Below are 17,620 nucleotides of genomic sequence, written 5' to 3' on the forward strand. Positions count from 1 at the left end.
ACTCACTTACAGAGAGATTTCAATACATAGGTTTTAAGATTCTTACTAGTCAGACATATTCTTGGGCGGTGAATGGTGGGTGTTGGGTCCCGTTCACTGAGCAAGGAGTAGGTCTTGTCTATTACATATTGGGTTTATGGAACGGTATCTGAGCTAATTTGAAACCCTGGTTTTATGCATCACCCCACCTCACCTTTCCCGTTAAGCAGCCATAGTGTGTTTTCTAAACGTGTGACTCTCTTCTGTTTTGTAATTCAGTTCAAGTGTAGCGGTTTTTACATTCCCTCTATAAGTGATATCTTATGATAAGTTTTTTTTTTTTTCTGTGTGACTTATTTCACGTAGAATCGTCGTACCTAAATCCACTCATCATGGTGCTACGAGCCTTATGATGTAGATTTCATGGCTGAGTTATATTCCATTGTACATAAGGACCACACCTTCTTTATCCATTTTTCTCTTTCCTGGGATATTTAAGGTGTAAAGAAGTGGAGCTCTTGTCAACAGAGCAGCCCTAAAATTTGGGGTTCCTGTGTCTTGCTGATTTTTAGTTTTCCCAATTTATACGCCCATGAGTGGAAGTGCCCTATGCTCTCTAAGCTGAGTTTTTTAGATGTTTCAAGACACACCATACACCTCTCCAGAGTGGCTGTTGGCAATTTACATCCCGCCCAACAGCGTAGCAAGGCTCCCGTTTCTCCATGGCCTGTCCTGCATTTCTGGTTTTGACACTTTATTCAGCATGGCCCTTTTGACCCATGGGAAGCGAGACTTCTTAATAGCGCTGATTTGCCTTTCCAGGTTGCTTGGTTGGCCAAAAAGGGCGTATGCGTCTTTTCCTGAATATATTCAGGAAAAGACGCATACGCCCTTTTTGGCCAAGGGCATCATTGTCGAGGTTTTGCCGCTTTTCCTGTGCTTTAAAGGCGATTTGAATCTCCCTCCTGAAATCTGTTTCCTGCAATTCTGCCTTGCTTTCAAATCCTCTTCGTTGCCTTCCCTCAATATATCTGTGGACGAGAGTTATCATTTATAACTCTGCAGGTTTGTGAATTGCAGTGCCCCTGAGCTCCAATTTTCAACTCGCTTTCTTGGGAGCTGGCTGCAAAAGCGCAGGATTGCTTCAGGCCCTATTCTGCTTCCGGGCGGCAGGCTGAGCCTGTGGTTAATTCTTCTTTCTGATGGGAAAATAGAGTGACCTGTGCCTGTCCCAAGACCTAGAGCTAGTCTCTCATTGGTTCCCCCTCTTCCCGTTCATCCTCAGCACAAATTGCAACCTGTACGGAACAGGAGGTTAAAGGTGCTGATTGTCCAAGGAGAGAGATTGCTAGGAAAGTGGCTGGAATGGGGAACCCGAGCACAAGGAGGTGAGAAATAAGGTGCGTTTTAGAAACCTTTCCCGATCACACGGTTTACCATCTTTTGGGTTTCTCATGCATGTTTTCGATGTAGGAAGGTGCCCTTAAACCTGGAAATTTGGGACCCATGGGATGGGTACCACGCAGTATTACTTTAAAGGGTCTGCGTTTGCTCACCCAGCCTCACCAAACCTCTCAGCCCCAAAAGTGTCCACCCTTATGTCTCAATCAGCTGTGGGTCTAGATATGGTCAATCCAGGTGGCATCACAGCCCCTGAACGAATTTTGTAAGAATTTCTCTCTCTTTCACTGTCTTTGCTTCACGGGTTTTTAAAAGTAATTGATTTTTATAATGGGGTGTAGCTGCTTTTCACTGCTGTGTTTATGCCGCTTTACACCCACTTGACTCCCTTACAGAGATATATCAACACATAGGTTTTAAGATTCTTACTAGTCAGATATATTCTTGGGCGGTGAATAGGGGGTGTTGAGTCCCGTTCACTGAGCAAGGAGTAGGTCTTGTCTATTACATATTGGGTTTATGGAACGGTACCTGAGCTAATTTGAAACCCTGGTTTTATGCATCACCCCACCTCACCTTTCCCGTTAAGCAGCCATAGTGTGTTTTCTAAACGTGTGACTCTCTTCTGTTTTGTAATTCAGTTCAAGTGTAGCGGTTTTTACATTCCCTCTATAAGTGATATCTTATGATAAGTTTTTTTTTTTTTTCTGTGTGACTTATTTCACGTAGAATCGTCGTACCTAAATCCACTCATCATGGTGCTACGAGCCTTATGATGTAGATTTCATGGCTGAGTTATATTCCATTGTACATAAGGACCACACCTTCTTTATCCATTTTTCTCTTTCCGGGGATATTTAAGGTGTAACGAAGTGGAGCTCTTGTCAACAGAGCAGCCCTAAAATTTGGGGTTCCTGTGTCTTGCTGATTTTTAGTTTTCCCAATTTATACGCCCATGAGTGGAAGTGCCCTATGCTCTCTAAGCTGAGTTTTTTAGATGTTTCAAGACACACCATACACCTCTCCAGAGTGGCTGTTGGCAATTTACATCCCGCCCAACAGCGTAGCAAGGCTCCCGTTTCTCCATGGCCTGTCCTGCATTTCTGGTTTTGACACTTTATTCAGCATGGCCCTTTTGACCCATGGGAAGCGAGACTTCTTAATAGCGCTGATTTGCCTTTCCAGGTTGCTTGGTTGGCCAAAAAGGGCGTATGCGTCTTTTCCTGAATATATTCAGGAAAAGACGCATACGCCCTTTTTGGCCAAGGGCATCATTGTCGAGGTTTTGCCGCTTTTCCTGTGCTTTAAAGGCGATTTGAATCTCCCTCCTGAAATCTGTTTCCTGCAATTCTGCCTTGCTTTCAAATCCTCTTCGTTGCCTTCCCTCAATATATCTGTGGACGAGAGTTATCATTTATAACTCTGCAGGTTTGTGAATTGCAGTGCCCCTGAGCTCCAATTTTCAACTCGCTTTCTTGGGAGCTGGCTGCAAAAGCGCAGGATTGCTTCAGGCCCTATTCTGCTTCCGGGCGGCAGGCTGAGCCTGTGGTTAATTCTTCTTTCTGATGGGAAAATAGAGTGACCTGTGCCTGTCCCAAGACCTAGAGCTAGTCTCTCATTGGTTCCCCCTCTTCCCGTTCATCCTCAGCACAAATTGCAACCTGTACGGAACAGGAGGTTAAAGGTGCTGATTGTCCAAGGAGAGAGATTGCTAGGAAAGTGGCTGGAATGGGGAACCCGAGCACAAGGAGGTGAGAAATAAGATGCGTTTTAGAAACCTTTCCCGACCACACGGTGTACCATCTTTTGGGTTTCTCATGCATGTTTTCGATGTAGTAAGGTGCCCTTAAACCTGGAAATTTGGGACCCATGGGATGGGTACCACGCAGTATTACTTTAAAGGGTCTGCGTTTGCTCACCCAGCCTCACCAAACCTCTCAGCCCCAAAAGTGTCCACCCTTATGTCTCAATCAGCTGTGGGTCTAGATATGGTCAATCCAGGTGGCATCACAGCCCCTGAACGAATTTTGTAAGAATTTCTCTCTCTTTCACTGTCTTTGCTTCACGGGTTTTTAAAAGTAATTGATTTTTATAATGGGGTGTAGCTGCTTTTCACTGCTGTGTTTATGCCGCTTTACACCCACTTGACTCCCTTACAGAGATATATCAACACATAGGTTTTAAGATTCTTACTAGTCAGATATATTCTTGGGCGGTGAATAGGGGGTGTTGAGTCCCGTTCACTGAGCAAGGAGTAGGTCTTGTCTATTACATATTGGGTTTATGGAACGGTACCTGAGCTAATTTGAAACCCTGGTTTTATGCATCACCCCACCTCACCTTTCCCGTTAAGCAGCCATAGTGTGTTTTCTAAACGTGTGACTCTCTTCTGTTTTGTAATTCAGTTCAAGTGTAGCGGTTTTTACATTCCCTCTATAAGTGATATCTTATGATAAGTGTCTTGTTCTGTGTGACTTATTTCATGTAGAATCGTCATACCTAAATCCACTCATCATGCTGCTACTAGCCTTATGACGTTAATTTCATGGCTGAGAGATATTCCATTGTACATAAGGACCACAACTTCTTTATCCATTTTTCTCTTTCCTGGGATATTTAAGGTGTAACGAAGTGGAGGTTCTTGTCAACAGAGCAGCCCTAAACTTTGGGGTGCCTGTGTCTTGCTGATTTTTAGTTTTCCCAATTTATACGCCCATGAGTGGAAGTGCCCTATGCTCTCTAAGCTGAGTTTTTTAGATGTTTCAGGACACACCGTACACCTCTCCAGAGTGGCTGTTTTCAATTTACATCCCGCCCATCAGCGTAGCAAGGCTCCCGTTTCTCCTTGGCCTGTCCTGCATTTCTGGTTTTGACACTTTATTCAGCATGGCCCTTTTGACCGATGGGAAGCGAGACTTCTTTGTAGCGCTGATTTGCCTTTCCAGGTTGCTTGTTTGGCCAAAAAGGGCGTATGCGTTTTTTCCTGAATATATTCAGGAAAAAACGCATACGCCCTTTTTGGCCATGGGCATCATTGTCGAGGTTTTGCCGCTTTTCCTGTGCTTTAAAGGCGATTCGAATCTCCCTCCTGAAATCTGTTTCCTGCAATTCTGCCTTGCTTTCAAATCCTCTTCGTTGCCTTCCCTCAATATATTTGTGGACGAGAGTTATCATTTATACCTCTGCAGGTTTGTGAATTGCAGTGCCCCTGAGCTCCATTTTTCAACTCGCTTTCTTGGGAGCTGGCCGCAAAAGCGCAGGATTGCTTCAGGCCCTATTCTGCTTCCGGGCGGCAGGCTGAGCCTGTGGTTAATTCTTCTTTCTGATGGGAAAATAGAGTGACCTGTGCCTGTCCCAAGACCTAGAGCTAGTCTCTCATTGGTTCCCCCTCTTCCCGTTCATCCTCAGGACCAATTGCAACCTGTACGGAACAGGAGGTTAAAGGTGCCGATTCTCCAATGAGGGAGATTGCTAGGAAAGCGGCTGGAATGGCGAACCCGAGCACAAGGAGATGAGAAATGAGGTGCGTTTTAGAAACCTTTCCCGATCACACGGTGTACCATCTTCTGGGTTTCTCATGCATGTTTTCGATGTAGGAAGATGCCCTTGAACCTGGAGATTTGGGACCCATGGGATGGGTACCACGCAGTATTACTTTCAAGGGTCTGCGTTTGCTCACCCAACCTCACCAAACCTCTCAGCACCAAGAGTGTCCACCCTTATGTCTCAATCAGCTGTCGGTCTAGATATGGTCAACCCAGGTGGCATCACAGCCTCTGAACGAATTTTGTAAGAATTTCTCTCCCTTTCACTGTCTTTGTTTCACGGGATTTTAAAAGTAATTGATATTTATAATGGGGTTTAGCTGCTTTTCAGTGCTGTGTTTATGACGCTTTACACCCACTTGACTCACTTACAGAGAGATTTCAATACATAGGTTTTAAGATTCTTACTAGTCAGACATATTCTTGGGCGGTGAATGGTGGGTGTTGGGTCCCGTTCACTGAGCAAGGAGTAGGTCTTGTCTATTACATATTGGGTTTATGGAACGGTATCTGAGCTAATTTGAAACCCTGGTTTTATGCATCACCCCACCTCACCTTTCCCGTTAAGCAGCCATAGTGTGTTTTCTAAACGTGTGACTCTCTTCTGTTTTGTAATTCAGTTCAAGTGTAGCGGTTTTTACATTCCCTCTATAAGTGATATCTTATGATAAGTTTTTTTTTTTTTCTGTGTGACTTATTTCACGTAGAATCGTCGTACCTAAATCCACTCATCATGGTGCTATGAGCCTTATGATATAGATTTCATGGCTGAGTTATATTCCATTGTACATAAGGACCACACCTTCTTTATCCATTTTTCTCTTTCCTGGGATATTTAAGGTGTAACGAAGTGGAGCTCTTGTCAACAGAGCAGCCCTAAAATTTGGGGTGCCTGTGTCTTGCTGATTTTTAGTTTTCCCAATTTATACGCCCATGAGTGGAAGTGCCCTATGCTCTCTAAGCTGAGTTTTTTAGATGTTTCAAGACACACCATACACCTCTCCAGAGTGGCTGTTGGCAATTTACATCCCGCCCAACAGCGTAGCAAGGCTCCCGTTTCTCCATGGCCTGTCCTGCATTTCTGGTTTTGACACTTTATTCAGCATGGCCCTTTTGACCCATGGGAAGCGAGACTTCTTAATAGCGCTGATTTGCCTTTCCAGGTTGCTTGGTTGGCCAAAAAGGGCGTATGCGTCTTTTCCTGAATATATTCAGGAAAAGACGCATACGCCCTTTTTGGCCAAGGGCATCATTGTCGAGGTTTTGCCGCTTTTCCTGTGCTTTAAAGGCGATTTGAATCTCCCTCCTGAAATCTGTTTCCTGCAATTCTGCCTTGCTTTCAAATCCTCTTCGTTGCCTTCCCTCAATATATCTGTGGACGAGAGTTATCATTTATAACTCTGCAGGTTTGTGAATTGCAGTGCCCCTGAGCTCCAATTTTCAACTCGCTTTCTTGGGAGCTGGCTGCAAAAGCGCAGGATTGCTTCAGGCCCTATTCTGCTTCCGGGCGGCAGGCTGAGCCTGTGGTTAATTCTTCTTTCTGATGGGAAAATAGAGTGACCTGTGCCTGTCCCAAGACCTAGAGCTAGTCTCTCATTGGTTCCCCCTCTTCCCGTTCATCCTCAGCACAAATTGCAACCTGTACGGAACAGGAGGTTAAAGGTGCTGATTGTCCAAGGAGAGAGATTGCTAGGAAAGTGGCTGGAATGGGGAACCCGAGCACAAGGAGGTGAGAAATAAGGTGCGTTTTAGAAACCTTTCCCGACCACACGGTGTACCATCTTTTGGGTTTCTCATGCATGTTTTCGATGTAGGAAGGTGCCCTTAAACCTGGAAATTTGGGACCCATGGGGTGGGTACCACGCAGTATTACTTTAAAGGGTCTGCGTTTGCTCACCCAGCCTCACCAAACCTCTCAGCCCCAAAAGTGTCCACCCTTATGTCTCAATCAGCTGTGGGTCTAGATATGGTCAATCCAGGTGGCATCACAGCCCCTGAACGAATTTTGTAAGAATTTCTCTCTCTTTCACTGTCTTTGCTTCACGGGTTTTTAAAAGTAATTGATTTTTATAATGGGGTGTAGCTGCTTTTCACTGCTGTGTTTATGCCGCTTTACACCCACTTGACTCCCTTACAGAGATATATCAACACATAGGTTTTAAGATTCTTACTAGTCAGATATATTCTTGGGCGGTGAATAGGGGGTGTTGAGTCCCGTTCACTGAGCAAGGAGTAGGTCTTGTCTATTACATATTGGGTTTATGGAACGGTACCTGAGCTAATTTGAAACCCTGGTTTTATGCATCACCCCACCTCACCTTTCCCGTTAAGCAGCCATAGTGTGTTTTCTAAACGTGTGACTCTCTTCTGTTTTGTAATTCAGTTCAAGTGTAGCGGTTTTTACATTCCCTCTATAAGTGATATCTTATGATAAGTGTCTTGTTCTGTGTGACTTATTTCATGTAGAATCGTCATACCTAAATCCACTCATCATGCTGCTACTAGCCTTATGACGTTAATTTCATGGCTGAGAGATATTCCATTGTACATAAGGACCACAACTTCTTTATCCATTTTTCTCTTTCCTGGGATATTTAAGGTGTAACGAAGTGGAGGTTCTTGTCAACAGAGCAGCCCTAAACTTTGGGGTGCCTGTGTCTTGCTGATTTTTAGTTTTCCCAATTTATACGCCCATGAGTGGAAGTGCCCTATGCTCTCTAAGCTGAGTTTTTTAGATGTTTCAGGACACACCGTACACCTCTCCAGAGTGGCTGTTTTCAATTTACATCCCGCCCATCAGCGTAGCAAGGCTCCCGTTTCTCCTTGGCCTGTCCTGCATTTCTGGTTTTGACACTTTATTCAGCATGGCCCTTTTGACCGATGGGAAGCGAGACTTCTTTGTAGCGCTGATTTGCCTTTCCAGGTTGCTTGTTTGGCCAAAAAGGGCGTATGCGTTTTTTCCTGAATATATTCAGGAAAAAACGCATACGCCCTTTTTGGCCATGGGCATCATTGTCGAGGTTTTGCCGCTTTTCCTGTGCTTTAAAGGCGATTCGAATCTCCCTCCTGAAATCTGTTTCCTGCAATTCTGCCTTGCTTTCAAATCCTCTTCGTTGCCTTCCCTCAATATATTTGTGGACGAGAGTTATCATTTATACCTCTGCAGGTTTGTGAATTGCAGTGCCCCTGAGCTCCATTTTTCAACTCGCTTTCTTGGGAGCTGGCCGCAAAAGCGCAGGATTGCTTCAGGCCCTATTCTGCTTCCGGGCGGCAGGCTGAGCCTGTGGTTAATTCTTCTTTCTGATGGGAAAATAGAGTGACCTGTGCCTGTCCCAAGACCTAGAGCTAGTCTCTCATTGGTTCCCCCTCTTCCCGTTCATCCTCAGGACCAATTGCAACCTGTACGGAACAGGAGGTTAAAGGTGCCGATTCTCCAATGAGGGAGATTGCTAGGAAAGCGGCTGGAATGGCGAACCCGAGCACAAGGAGATGAGAAATGAGGTGCGTTTAGAAACCTTTCCCGATCACACGGTGTACCATCTTCTGGGTTTCTCATGCATGTTTTCGATGTAGGAAGATGCCCTTGAACCTGGAGATTTGGGACCCATGGGATGGGTACCACGCAGTATTACTTTCAAGGGTCTGCGTTTGCTCACCCAACCTCACCAAACCTCTCAGCACCAAGAGTGTCCACCCTTATGTCTCAATCAGCTGTCGGTCTAGATATGGTCAACCCAGGTGGCATCACAGCCTCTGAACGAATTTTGTAAGAATTTCTCTCCCTTTCACTGTCTTTGTTTCACGGGATTTTAAAAGTAATTGATATTTATAATGGGGTTTAGCTGCTTTTCAGTGCTGTGTTTATGACGCTTTACACCCACTTGACTCACTTACAGAGAGATTTCAATACATAGGTTTTAAGATTCTTACTAGTCAGACATATTCTTGGGCGGTGAATGGTGGGTGTTGGGTCCCGTTCACTGAGCAAGGAGTAGGTCTTGTCTATTACATATTGGGTTTATGGAACGGTATCTGAGCTAATTTGAAACCCTGGTTTTATGCATCACCCCACCTCACCTTTCGCGTTAAGCAGCCATAGTGTGTTTTCTAAACGTGTGACTCTCTTCTGTTTTGTAATTCAGTTCAAGTGTAGCGGTTTTTACATTCCCTCTATAAGTGATATCTTATGATAAGTTTTTTTTTTTTTCTGTGTGACTTATTTCACGTAGAATCGTCGTACCTAAATCCACTCATCATGGTGCTATGAGCCTTATGATGTAGATTTCATGGCTGAGTTATATTCCATTGTACATAAGGACCACACCTTCTTTATCCATTTTTCTCTTTCCTGGGATATTTAAGGTGTAACGAAGTGGAGCTCTTGTCAACAGAGCAGCCCTAAAATTTGGGGTGCCTGTGTCTTGCTGATTTTTAGTTTTCCCAATTTATACGCCCATGAGTGGAAGTGCCCTATGCTCTCTAAGCTGAGTTTTTTAGATGTTTCAAGACACACCATACACCTCTCCAGAGTGGCTGTTGGCAATTTACATCCCGCCCAACAGCGTAGCAAGGCTCCCGTTTCTCCATGGCCTGTCCTGCATTTCTGGTTTTGACACTTTATTCAGCATGGCCCTTTTGACCCATGGGAAGCGAGACTTCTTAATAGCGCTGATTTGCCTTTCCAGGTTGCTTGGTTGGCCAAAAAGGGCGTATGCGTCTTTTCCTGAATATATTCAGGAAAAGACGCATACGCCCTTTTTGGCCAAGGGCATCATTGTCGAGGTTTTGCCGCTTTTCCTGTGCTTTAAAGGCGATTTGAATCTCCCTCCTGAAATCTGTTTCCTGCAATTCTGCCTTGCTTTCAAATCCTCTTCGTTGCCTTCCCTCAATATATCTGTGGACGAGAGTTATCATTTATAACTCTGCAGGTTTGTGAATTGCAGTGCCCCTGAGCTCCAATTTTCAACTCGCTTTCTTGGGAGCTGGCTGCAAAAGCGCAGGATTGCTTCAGGCCCTATTCTGCTTCCGGGCGGCAGGCTGAGCCTGTGGTTAATTCTTCTTTCTGATGGGAAAATAGAGTGACCTGTGCCTGTCCCAAGACCTAGAGCTAGTCTCTCATTGGTTCCCCCTCTTCCCGTTCATCCTCAGCACAAATTGCAACCTGTACGGAACAGGAGGTTAAAGGTGCTGATTGTCCAAGGAGAGAGATTGCTAGGAAAGTGGCTGGAATGGGGAACCCGAGCACAAGGAGGTGAGAAATAAGGTGCGTTTTAGAAACCTTTCCCGACCACACGGTGTACCATCTTTTGGGTTTCTCATGCATGTTTTCGATGTAGGAAGGTGCCCTTAAACCTGGAAATTTGGGACCCATGGGATGGGTACCACGCAGTATTACTTTAAAGGGTCTGCGTTTGCTCACCCAGCCTCACCAAACCTCTCAGCCCCAAAAGTGTCCACCCTTATGTCTCAATCAGCTGTGGGTCTAGATATGGTCAATCCAGGTGGCATCACAGCCCCTGAACGAATTTTGTAAGAATTTCTCTCTCTTTCACTGTCTTTGCTTCACGGGTTTTTAAAAGTAATTGATTTTTATAATGGGGTGTAGCTGCTTTTCACTGCTGTGTTTATGCCGCTTTACACCCACTTGACTCCCTTACAGAGATATATCAACACATAGGTTTTAAGATTCTTACTAGTCAGATATATTCTTGGGCGGTGAATAGGGGGTGTTGAGTCCCATTCACTGAGCAAGGAGTAGGTCTTGTCTATTACATATTGGGTTTATGGAACGGTACCTGAGCTAATTTGAAACCCTGGTTTTATGCATCACCCCACCTCACCTTTCCCGTTAAGCAGCCATAGTGTGTTTTCTAAACGTGTGACTCTCTTCTGTTTTGTAATTCAGTTCAAGTGTAGCGGTTTTTACATTCCCTCTATAAGTGATATCTTATGATAAGTGTCTTGTTCTGTGTGACTTATTTCATGTAGAATCGTCATACCTAAATCCACTCATCATGCTGCTACTAGCCTTATGACGTTAATTTCATGGCTGAGAGATATTCCATTGTACATAAGGACCACAACTTCTTTATCCATTTTTCTCTTTCCTGGGATATTTAAGGTGTAACGAAGTGGAGGTTCTTGTCAACAGAGCAGCCCTAAACTTTGGGGTGCCTGTGTCTTGCTGATTTTTAGTTTTCCCAATTTATACGCCCATGAGTGGAAGTGCCCTATGCTCTCTAAGCTGAGTTTTTTAGATGTTTCAGGACACACCGTACACCTCTCCAGAGTGGCTGTTTTCAATTTACATCCCGCCCATCAGCGTAGCAAGGCTCCCGTTTCTCCTTGGCCTGTCCTGCATTTCTGGTTTTGACACTTTATTCAGCATGGCCCTTTTGACCGATGGGAAGCGAGACTTCTTTGTAGCGCTGATTTGCCTTTCCAGGTTGCTTGTTTGGCCAAAAAGGGCGTATGCGTTTTTTCCTGAATATATTCAGGAAAAAACGCATACGCCCTTTTTGGCCATGGGCATCATTGTCGAGGTTTTGCCGCTTTTCCTGTGCTTTAAAGGCGATTCGAATCTCCCTCCTGAAATCTGTTTCCTGCAATTCTGCCTTGCTTTCAAATCCTCTTCGTTGCCTTCCCTCAATATATTTGTGGACGAGAGTTATCATTTATACCTCTGCAGGTTTGTGAATTGCAGTGCCCCTGAGCTCCATTTTTCAACTCGCTTTCTTGGGAGCTGGCCGCAAAAGCGCAGGATTGCTTCAGGCCCTATTCTGCTTCCGGGCGGCAGGCTGAGCCTGTGGTTAATTCTTCTTTCTGATGGGAAAATAGAGTGACCTGTGCCTGTCCCAAGACCTAGAGCTAGTCTCTCATTGGTTCCCCCTCTTCCCGTTCATCCTCAGGACCAATTGCAACCTGTACGGAACAGGAGGTTAAAGGTGCCGATTCTCCAATGAGGGAGATTGCTAGGAAAGCGGCTGGAATGGCGAACCCGAGCACAAGGAGATGAGAAATGAGGTGCGTTTAGAAACCTTTCCCGATCACACGGTGTACCATCTTCTGGGTTTCTCATGCATGTTTTCGATGTAGGAAGATGCCCTTGAACCTGGAGATTTGGGACCCATGGGATGGGTACCACGCAGTATTACTTTCAAGGGTCTGCGTTTGCTCACCCAACCTCACCAAACCTCTCAGCACCAAGAGTGTCCACCCTTATGTCTCAATCAGCTGTCGGTCTAGATATGGTCAACCCAGGTGGCATCACAGCCTCTGAACGAATTTTGTAAGAATTTCTCTCCCTTTCACTGTCTTTGTTTCACGGGATTTTAAAAGTAATTGATATTTATAATGGGGTTTAGCTGCTTTTCAGTGCTGTGTTTATGACGCTTTACACCCACTTGACTCACTTACAGAGAGATTTCAATACATAGGTTTTAAGATTCTTACTAGTCAGACATATTCTTGGGCGGTGAATGGTGGGTGTTGGGTCCCGTTCACTGAGCAAGGAGTAGGTCTTGTCTATTACATATTGGGTTTATGGAACGGTATCTGAGCTAATTTGAAACCCTGGTTTTATGCATCACCCCACCTCACCTTTCCCGTTAAGCAGCCATAGTGTGTTTTCTAAACGTGTGACTCTCTTCTGTTTTGTAATTCAGTTCAAGTGTAGCGGTTTTTACATTCCCTCTATAAGTGATATCTTATGATAAGTTTTTTTTTTTTCTGTGTGACTTATTTCACGTAGAATCGTCGTACCTAAATCCACTCATCATGGTGCTATGAGCCTTATGATGTAGATTTCATGGCTGAGTTATATTCCATTGTACATAAGGACCACACCTTCTTTATCCATTTTTCTCTTTCCTGGGATATTTAAGGTGTAACGAAGTGGAGCTCTTGTCAACAGAGCAGCCCTAAAATTTGGGGTGCCTGTGTCTTGCTGATTTTTAGTTTTCCCAATTTATACGCCCATGAGTGGAAGTGCCCTATGCTCTCTAAGCTGAGTTTTTTAGATGTTTCAAGACACACCATACACCTCTCCAGAGTGGCTGTTGGCAATTTACATCCCGCCCAACAGCGTAGCAAGGCTCCCGTTTCTCCATGGCCTGTCCTGCATTTCTGGTTTTGACACTTTATTCAGCATGGCCCTTTTGACCCATGGGAAGCGAGACTTCTTAATAGCGCTGATTTGCCTTTCCAGGTTGCTTGGTTGGCCAAAAAGGGCGTATGCGTCTTTTCCTGAATATATTCAGGAAAAGACGCATACGCCCTTTTTGGCCAAGGGCATCATTGTCGAGGTTTTGCCGCTTTTCCTGTGCTTTAAAGGCGATTTGAATCTCCCTCCTGAAATCTGTTTCCTGCAATTCTGCCTTGCTTTCAAATCCTCTTCGTTGCCTTCCCTCAATATATCTGTGGACGAGAGTTATCATTTATAACTCTGCAGGTTTGTGAATTGCAGTGCCCCTGAGCTCCAATTTTCAACTCGCTTTCTTGGGAGCTGGCTGCAAAAGCGCAGGATTGCTTCAGGCCCTATTCTGCTTCCGGGCGGCAGGCTGAGCCTGTGGTTAATTCTTCTTTCTGATGGGAAAATAGAGTGACCTGTGCCTGTCCCAAGACCTAGAGCTAGTCTCTCATTGGTTCCCCCTCTTCCCGTTCATCCTCAGCACAAATTGCAACCTGTACGGAACAGGAGGTTAAAGGTGCTGATTGTCCAAGGAGAGAGATTGCTAGGAAAGTGGCTGGAATGGGGAACCCGAGCACAAGGAGGTGAGAAATAAGGTGCGTTTTAGAAACCTTTCCCGACCACACGGTGTACCATCTTTTGGGTTTCTCATGCATGTTTTCGATGTAGGAAGGTGCCCTTAAACCTGGAAATTTGGGACCCATGGGATGGGTACCACGCAGTATTACTTTAAAGGGTCTGCGTTTGCTCACCCAGCCTCACCAAACCTCTCAGCCCCAAAAGTGTCCACCCTTATGTCTCAATCAGCTGTGGGTCTAGATATGGTCAATCCAGGTGGCATCACAGCCCCTGAACGAATTTTGTAAGAATTTCTCTCTCTTTCACTGTCTTTGCTTCACGGGTTTTTAAAAGTAATTGATTTTTATAATGGGGTGTAGCTGCTTTTCACTGCTGTGTTTATGCCGCTTTACACCCACTTGACTCCCTTACAGAGATATATCAACACATAGGTTTTAAGATTCTTACTAGTCAGATATATTCTTGGGCGGTGAATAGGGGGTGTTGAGTCCCGTTCACTGAGCAAGGAGTAGGTCTTGTCTATTACATATTGGGTTTATGGAACGGTACCTGAGCTAATTTGAAACCCTGGTTTTATGCATCACCCCACCTCACCTTTCCCGTTAAGCAGCCATAGTGTGTTTTCTAAACGTGTGACTCTCTTCTGTTTTGTAATTCAGTTCAAGTGTAGCGGTTTTTACATTCCCTCTATAAGTGATATCTTATGATAAGTGTCTTGTTCTGTGTGACTTATTTCATGTAGAATCGTCATACCTAAATCCACTCATCATGCTGCTACTAGCCTTATGACGTTAATTTCATGGCTGAGAGATATTCCATTGTACATAAGGACCACAACTTCTTTATCCATTTTTCTCTTTCCTGGGATATTTAAGGTGTAACGAAGTGGAGGTTCTTGTCAACAGAGCAGCCCTAAACTTTGGGGTGCCTGTGTCTTGCTGATTTTTAGTTTTCCCAATTTATACGCCCATGAGTGGAAGTGCCCTATGCTCTCTAAGCTGAGTTTTTTAGATGTTTCAGGACACACCGTACACCTCTCCAGAGTGGCTGTTTTCAATTTACATCCCGCCCATCAGCGTAGCAAGGCTCCCGTTTCTCCTTGGCCTGTCCTGCATTTCTGGTTTTGACACTTTATTCAGCATGGCCCTTTTGACCGATGGGAAGCGAGACTTCTTTGTAGCGCTGATTTGCCTTTCCAGGTTGCTTGTTTGGCCAAAAAGGGCGTATGCGTTTTTTCCTGAATATATTCAGGAAAAAACGCATACGCCCTTTTTGGCCATGGGCATCATTGTCGAGGTTTTGCCGCTTTTCCTGTGCTTTAAAGGCGATTCGAATCTCCCTCCTGAAATCTGTTTCCTGCAATTCTGCCTTGCTTTCAAATCCTCTTCGTTGCCTTCCCTCAATATATTTGTGGACGAGAGTTATCATTTATACCTCTGCAGGTTTGTGAATTGCAGTGCCCCTGAGCTCCATTTTTCAACTCGCTTTCTTGGGAGCTGGCCGCAAAAGCGCAGGATTGCTTCAGGCCCTATTCTGCTTCCGGGCGGCAGGCTGAGCCTGTGGTTAATTCTTCTTTCTGATGGGAAAATAGAGTGACCTGTGCCTGTCCCAAGACCTAGAGCTAGTCTCTCATTGGTTCCCCCTCTTCCCGTTCATCCTCAGGACCAATTGCAACCTGTACGGAACAGGAGGTTAAAGGTGCCGATTCTCCAATGAGGGAGATTGCTAGGAAAGCGGCTGGAATGGCGAACCCGAGCACAAGGAGATGAGAAATGAGGTGCGTTTTAGAAACCTTTCCCGATCACACGGTGTACCATCTTCTGGGTTTCTCATGCATGTTTTCGATGTAGGAAGATGCCCTTGAACCTGGAGATTTGGGACCCATGGGATGGGTACCACGCAGTATTACTTTCAAGGGTCTGCGTTTGCTCACCCAACCTCACCAAACCTCTCAGCACCAAGAGTGTCCACCCTTATGTCTCAATCAGCTGTCGGTCTAGATATGGTCAACCCAGGTGGCATCACAGCCTCTGAACGAATTTTGTAAGAATTTCTCTCCCTTTCACTGTCTTTGTTTCACGGGATTTTAAAAGTAATTGATATTTATAATGGGGTTTAGCTGCTTTTCAGTGCTGTGTTTATGACGCTTTACACCCACTTGACTCACTTACAGAGAGATTTCAATACATAGGTTTTAAGATTCTTACTAGTCAGACATATTCTTGGGCGGTGAATGGTGGGTGTTGGGTCCCGTTCACTGAGCAAGGAGTAGGTCTTGTCTATTACATATTGGGTTTATGGAACGGTATCTGAGCTAATTTGAAACCCTGGTTTTATGCATCACCCCACCTCACCTTTCCCGTTAAGCAGCCATAGTGTGTTTTCTAAACGTGTGACTCTCTTCTGTTTTGTAATTCAGTTCAAGTGTAGCGGTTTTTACATTCCCTCTATAAGTGATATCTTATGATAAGTTTTTTTTTTTTTCTGTGTGACTTATTTCACGTAGAATCGTCGTACCTAAATCCACTCATCATGGTGCTATGAGCCTTATGATGTAGATTTCATGGCTGAGTTATATTCCATTGTACATAAGGACCACACCTTCTTTATCCATTTTTCTCTTTCCTGGGATATTTAAGGTGTAACGAAGTGGAGCTCTTGTCAACAGAGCAGCCCTAAAATTTGGGGTGCCTGTGTCTTGCTGATTTTTAGTTTTCCCAATTTATACGCCCATGAGTGGAAGTGCCCTATGCTCTCTAAGCTGAGTTTTTTAGATGTTTCAAGACACACCATACACCTCTCCAGAGTGGCTGTTGGCAATTTACATCCCGCCCATCAGCGTAGCAAGGCTCCCGTTTCTCCATGGCCTGTCCTGCATTTCTGGTTTTGACACTTTATTCAGCATGGCCCTTTTGACCCATGGGAAGCGAGACTTCTTAATAGCGCTGATTTGCCTTTCCAGGTTGCTTGGTTGGCCAAAAAGGGCGTATGCGTCTTTTCCTGAATATATTCAGGAAAAGACGCATACGCCCTTTTTGGCCAAGGGCATCATTGTCGAGGTTTTGCCGCTTTTCCTGTGCTTTAAAGGCGATTTGAATCTCCCTCCTGAAATCTGTTTCCTGCAATTCTGCCTTGCTTTCAAATCCTCTTCGTTGCCTTCCCTCAATATATTTGTGGACGAGAGTTATCATTTATAACTCTGCAGCTTTGTGAATTGCAGTGCCCCTGAGCTCCATTTTTCAACTCGCTTTCTTGGGAGCTGGCCGCAAAAGCACAGGATTGCTTCAGGCCCTATTTTGCTTCCGGGCGGTAAGCTGAGCCTGTGGTTAATTCTTCTTCCTGATGGGAAAATAGAGTGACCTGTGCCTGTCCCAAGACCAAGAGCTAGTCTCTCATTGGTTCCCCCTCTTCCCGTTCATCCTCAGGACCAATTGCAACCTGTACGGAACAGGAGGTTAAAGATGCCGATTCTCCAATGAGGGAGATTGCTAGGAAAGCGGCTGGAATGGCGAACCCGAGCACAAGGAGATGAGAAATGAGGTGCGTTTTAGAAACCTTTCCGGATCACATGGTGTACCATCTTCTGGGTTTCTCATGCATGTTTTCGATGTAGGAAGATGCCCTTGAACCTGGAGATTTTGGACCCATGGGATGGGTACCACGCAGTATTACTTTAAAGGGTCTGCGTTTCCTCACCCAACCTCACCAAATCTCGCAGCCCCAAGAGTGTCCACCCTTATGTCTCAATCAGCTGTGGGTCTAGATATGGTCAACCCAGGTGGCATCACAGCCTCTGAACGAATTTTGTAAGAATTTCTCTCTCTTTCACTGTCTTTGTTTCACGGGTTTTTAAAAGTAATTGATTTTTATAATGGGGTTTAGCTGCTTTTCAGTGCTGTGTTTATGACGCTTTACACCCACTTGACTC

Source organism: Eschrichtius robustus, chromosome 9, assembly GCF_028021215.1.
Source record: "Eschrichtius robustus isolate mEscRob2 chromosome 9, mEscRob2.pri, whole genome shotgun sequence".
NCBI lineage: Eukaryota > Metazoa > Chordata > Mammalia > Artiodactyla > Eschrichtiidae > Eschrichtius > Eschrichtius robustus.